The sequence below is a fragment of the Macaca mulatta genome, chromosome 2 (genome assembly GCF_049350105.2).
Source record: "Macaca mulatta isolate MMU2019108-1 chromosome 2, T2T-MMU8v2.0, whole genome shotgun sequence".
Classification (NCBI taxonomy): domain Eukaryota; kingdom Metazoa; phylum Chordata; class Mammalia; order Primates; family Cercopithecidae; genus Macaca; species Macaca mulatta.
This window is the reverse complement of record NC_133407.1, coordinates 155,236,571-155,242,570: the sequence shown is the minus strand read 5'-3', so window position 1 is coordinate 155,242,570 and position 6,000 is coordinate 155,236,571. Positions and strand designations below refer to the sequence as shown.

Below are 6,000 nucleotides of genomic sequence, written 5' to 3'. Positions count from 1 at the left end.
TCAGACAAGTCCCTCTTCATTTCCTCGTTTTCCTCTATTTTGAGATAGGGTCTCATCACCCCCCCCCTTTTTTTGAGACGGAGTTTCGCTCTTGTCACCCAGGCTGGAGTGCAATGGCATGATCTCACTGCAACTTCCGCCTCCCAGGTTCAAACGATTCTCCTGCCTCAGCCTCCTGAGTAGGTGGGATTAGAGGCATGCGCCCCGATTCCTGGCTAATTTTGTATTTTTAGTAGAGACGGGGTTTCTCTATGTTGGTCAGGCTGGTCTCGAACTGCCGAACTTAGGTGATCAGAATGCCTTGGCCTCCCAAAGTGCTGGAATTACAAGCATGAGTCACCACACCCGGCCTGTTTTCTTCTTATTTTGACTTGTCTGAATGTTGGTGCCCCCTCTCAGAATTCCTATGTTGGAACCTTTTTTTTCTCTAGAAACATTTGAAAAATAGTTTAGAAAAGTTTGCCCAATAACCCAGCACCCTCCAGGTTTTCAAAGGTGAAGAATGTTACTTGTGCAAGTCAGAATCTGATACCAATGAAATGGTGACAGCTTTGCCAGTAAACAAGAATATAGTCTTCCATGGCTAGGAAGGGTGACTGCCACAGCTGACAGGTTCCAAAGATACATGGAGACTATGTTGGAACTTAACCATCAAAGTGATGGTATTAAGAAGTGTGCCCTTTGGGAGGTGATTAGGGCTCTACCCTCATGAAAGAGATCAGTGGCCTTACAAAAGGGCTTGAGGGAACCTGATCATCCCTCCCACTCCCTCTGCCATGGGAAGACTCAGCCAGAACGCGCCATTTTGGAAGCAAAGAGCAAGCCCTCACCAGACACTTTATCTTTCTGTGCTTTGATCTTGGACTTCTCAGGCACCAGGACTCTGAGGAATAAATTTCTGCTGTTTATAAATGACCCTGTCTAAGGTATTTTGTTAGAGCAGCAGGCACGGCCAAATACAGCTTCACTCTCAGTTAGGTTCTCTCGAGGTGACAGAAGTCCCCAACAATTCTAGACATGCCTTAATCTTTCTTCATGCTCCTTCCATCCTAAAACAGAGCCACTGAGTGTTATGGGCCCTGAGTGCCCTGGATGTGGTCAAGTGACCTCTTCCAAAAGAGTCACTGTGGGCAGAGGGGTGCAATGCAGCCTGTGTGCAGGAAGGCTCTAGAAAGCAGCTATGGCTAGTGTGGCACAAGGAAGAGGAAGGATAGGAGATTATGTGCTAGTGTGATGTGTGGCTGTCTTCCTGTGAGTGTTCCCCCAGCCACACACATAGAACTGGGAGCTCCTGGTGCCCTGGTTCATCTCTGTGTCCCTATGGTCATACTCTGGAAGCTAAAAATTGATTACTTTTGAATAAACGAATGCACAAACCTTCATTTCCTTTATAGCACCTAATAGAAAAGTGCCTCAGGCTACCACATGAGCTTTATCTCACCTGGCAACTGACATGTAATGTCAGTCATTCTCTTGTAATGTAAAGGATCACTATATTTGTTTTTAAGTTGTTTCTTTTTTTAAGAGATGGAGACTTGCTATGTTGCCGAGGATGGACTCAAACTCCTGGGCTCAAGTGATCCTCCTGCCTCAGCCTCTGGAGTAGTTGGGACTACAGGTATATACCACTGTGTCTGGCTGAAGGAGTGCCTTATGAATCACTTTCACATCTGATTCTCACAAGAACTCAGAGGTAGGGTTTATCATCACCATTTTATTATTTTTAGATAGATAGATAGATAGATAGATAGATAGATAGATAGATAGATAGATAGTTTTTTTTTTTTTGAGATGGAGTCTCACTGTGTCACCCAGGCTGGAGTGCAGTGGTGTGACCTCAGCTCACTGCAACCTCTGCCTCCTGGGTTCAAGTGATTAGTCGGCCTCAGCCTCCCAAGTAGCTGGGACTATAAGCCGGTGCCACCACACTTGGCTGATTTGTATTTGGTATTTTTAGTAGAGATTGGGATTTTGCCATGTTGGCCAGGCTGTGATCTGCCCACCTTGGCCTCCCAAAGTGCTGGGATTACAGGCATGTGCCACTGTACCTGCCCCATTTTATTATTTTATTATTTTATTTTATTTATTTATTTATTTTTTTTTTGGAGACGGAGTCTCGCTCTGTCGCCCAGGCTGGAGTGCAGTGGCCGGATCTCAGCTCACTGCAAGCTCCGCCTCCCGGGTCTACGCCATTCTCCTGCCTCAGCCTCCCGAGTAGCTGGGACTACAGGCGCCCACCACCTCGCCCGGCTAGTTTTTTGTATTTTTTAGTAGAGACGGGGTTTCACTGTGTTAGCCAGGATGGTCTCGATCTCCTGACCTCGTGATCCGCCCGTCTTGGCCTCCCAAAGTGCTGGGATTACAGGCTTGAGCCACCGCGCCCGGCCTATTTTATTTTTAAGACAGAGTTTTGCTCTGTTGCCCATGCTGGGTGCAGTGGCATGATCTGGGCTCACTGCAACTTCCGCCTTGTGGGTTCAAGTGATCCTCGTGCTTCAGCCTTCCAAGTAGCTGGGATTACAGGCCTGTGATCACACCTGGTTAACTGTTGGTGTCTTTTTTTTTCAGACAGAGTCTCACTTTGTTGCCCAGGCTGGAGTGCAGTGGCACAATCTCAGCTCACTGCAACCTCCACCTCCTGGGTTCAATTGATTCTCCTACCTCAGCCTTCCGAGTAGCTGGGACTACAGGCGTGCATCATCATGCTTGGCTAACTTTTGTATTTTTAATAGAGACGGGATTTCTGGATTGTCTCGAACTCCTGACCTCAGGTGATCTGTCCACCTTGGCCTCCCAAAGTGCTGGAATTACAGGAGTGAGCCACCATGCCTGGTCCATTTTATTTTTTATTTTATTTTATTTTTGAGACAGAGTCTTGCTCTGTCACGCAGGCTGGGTGTAGTGGCGCAATCTCAGCTCATTGCAACCTCTGTCTCCTGGGTTCAAGTGATTCTCGTGCATCAGCCTCCTGAGTAGCTGGGATTACAGGCCTGTGCCATCATACCTGGCTAATTTTTGGGGTTTTTGTTGTTGTTTTTTAGATGGAGTCTCGCTTTGTTGCCCAGGCTGGAGTGCAGTGGCGCAATCTCGGTTCATTGCAACCTCTGCCTCCCAGGTTCAATTGATTCTCCTGGCTCAGCCTCCCGAGTGGCTGAGACTACACACATGCACCATCACGCCTGGCTAACTTTTGTATTTTTAGTAGAGACGGGGTTTCACCGTGTTGGCCTGGCTGTTCTCGAACTTCTAACCTTGTGATCCGCCCACCTTGGCCTCCCAAAGTGCTGGGATTACAGGCATGAGCCACCACGCCTGGCCTTATTTTTTGTATTTTTAGTACAGACTGTATTCACCATGTTGGCCAGGCTGGTCTCGAACTTCTGACTTCAAGTGATCTGCCTGTCTCGGCCTCCCAAAGTGCTGGGAGTGAGTCACCGAGCCTGACCATAGCACCACCATGGGAAGTGAGGATACTGGGACCCAGAGAGCTCAAGTGAATTGCACTGACACAGGAGCTCAGACTGGGTGCTGGGGACCAGGAGAAGTTACCAAGGATAAAAGACTATGGTGTGGCATGTTGGGACAGCCAACCAGTGACTTCTGGATTAATAAAAACTGCCAAGAAGGAAACCTTTGAAAAAATTGTCCATTTTAAAGCAGCAAAACCTGGCTAGACACAGTGGCTCATGCCTGTAATCCCAGCAATTTGGGAGTCCAAGGTGGGAGGATCACTTAAGCCCAGGGGTTAGAGACCAGCCTGGGCAACATAGTGAGACCCCATCTCTACAAATATTTAAAAATTAGCTCACTGTGGTGGCATGTGCCAGTAGTCCCAGCTACTTGAGAAGTTAAGGCAAGAGAATCGCTTGAAGACAGGAGTTTGAGTCCAGGCTGGGTCACACAGTGAGACCCTATCTCTACCAAAAAACACAAAAAATTAACCAGGCACGGTGGTGTGCCTGTGGTTCCAGGTACTCAGGAGGCTTACACGGGAGGATCACTTGAGCCCAAGAGGTTGAGGCTGCGATGAGCTATGATCACACTACTGTACTCCAACCTGGGCGACAGAGCAAGCCTCTGTCTCAAAAATAAATAAATAAATAAATAAATAAATAAATAAATAAATAAATACAAAGTAATAAGGCAGCAAAATCCAGAGAACTTTATAAATCATGCAAAGCTATGTCAGAATAATTCAATATTTTTCTCTGCTTTAAATTGCTCAGTTATGTGTTGACATTTGTCAATGCCCAGTAGGGTGCTGGGGACATCAAAGTAGACCAGAGCAGGTCCTGGCCCTGGAAGACCTCCCCAGTTTAGATGATAAATAAACAGCCAGAGAGCCATGGGTTCACTGTGGGAAAAGAGGAGAAAAGGGCGGTGGCCAGAAAAGGCTCTGCTGTGCAAACAACCTGTGAAGGAAGACACATCTCACACATACACACACACACACACACACACACACACACACACACACACACTCCCCGCCCCCCGGCCTGGCTTAAAATGTTCCACAGGGTTTCTCATCACACGTGCTATAAATTTTCAAGGCCTTGCTATGATCTGTGAGATCCTATATGACCTAGGTTTGCACACTGCTCCCACCTCGACTCTTTCTACTCTCTCCCTCGCTCACTCCACTCCAACCACGCTGGCTTCCTTGTTGTTCCTTGAGCAGGACACCTTTTTCTGCACGAAGCTTCTACCCTTGCCATTCCTTCCACTTGCAACATTTTCTGCTCAGATATTCTCAAAAGGCTGGCTCCATGTCAGCAAGTCTCTGCTCAAATGTCACCTCCAGTGGGGTGCAATGACACGTGCCTGTTGTCCCAGCTACTTGGAGGCTGATACAGGAGGATGGAGGGCTAGAGGCCAGGAGTTTGAGGCAGCAGTGCACTGTAATTGTGCCTGTGAATAGCACTGCACATCAATCCGGGGACCATAACAAGATTATCTCTCCAGAAAAAAGTCACCTCCTCAGAGAGGCCTTTCTGACCACCTATGTCTAAGTCACCTCTCCTCGCTTCCACCTCCGTCACTGTTCGGTAACACTATTTGATTGTCACCTCTCCTTGCTTCCACCTCCGTCACTGTTCGGTAACACTGTTTTATTGTTCTGCATCTCATTGATCATATTATGGATTTAAAAAAAACTAAACATTTGATAGTTAATGAAATATCATGGTTAAAACTTAAACATATAAACTGATGTCCACAGAAAAACCCAGCTCCCTTTCCTGTCCCATTATCAGGTATAGTACAGTGGTTTTGTGCTGTGTCAACTAAGTTACATTTACCAGAATTCTCTTCTCTAACAGCAGTGATTTTTTTTTTTTTTTTTTTTTTTTGAGACAGAGTCTCACACTGTCACCCAGGCTGAAGTGCAGTGGTGCAATCTCAACTCACTGCAACCTCCACCTCCTGGGTTCAAGCGATTCTCCTATCTCAGCCTACCAAGTAGTTGGGATTACAGGTGCCTACCACCATGTCCAGCTAATTTTTGTGTTTTTAGTAGAGATGGGCTTTCATCATGTTGGCCAGGCTAATCTTGAACTCCTGACCACAAGTGATCCGCCTGCCTTGGCGTCCCAAAGTGCTGAGATTACAGATGTGAGCCACCGCGCCCAGCCAACAGTAATTTACTTTTTATTTTTTTGAGAGAGAGTCTCGCTCTGTCACCCAGGCTGGAGTGCAATGGCATGATCTCAGCTCACTACAAGCTCCGCCTTCCAGGTTCATGCCATTCTCCTGCATCAGCCTCCCAGGTAGCTGGGACTACAGGCACCGGCCACCACACCCGGCTAATTTCTTGTATTTTTAGTAGAGATGGGGTTTCACTGTGTTAGCCAGGATGGTCTCGATCTCCTGACCTCATGATCCGCCCGCCTTGGCCTCCCAAAGTGCTGAGATTACAGGCGTGAGCCACTGTGCCCGGCCGATTTGTTGTGGTTTTTGTTTGTTTGTTTGTTTTTTGAGACAGAGTCTTTCTCTGTCGCCCAG

The 6,000-nt window shown here is 47.3% G+C and overlaps 1 non-coding gene across 1 annotated transcript; it reads right to left on the bottom strand.

Moving 5' to 3' along the window:
• Positions 1-500: 500 nt before the first annotated feature.
• LOC114676590 (small nucleolar RNA SNORA24) lies at positions 501-631 on the bottom strand. Its single transcript, XR_003727641.2, has one exon. It is a non-coding gene; the product is annotated as a small nucleolar RNA SNORA24 (small nucleolar RNA).
• Between the last annotated feature and the right edge of the window lie 5,369 nt (positions 632-6,000).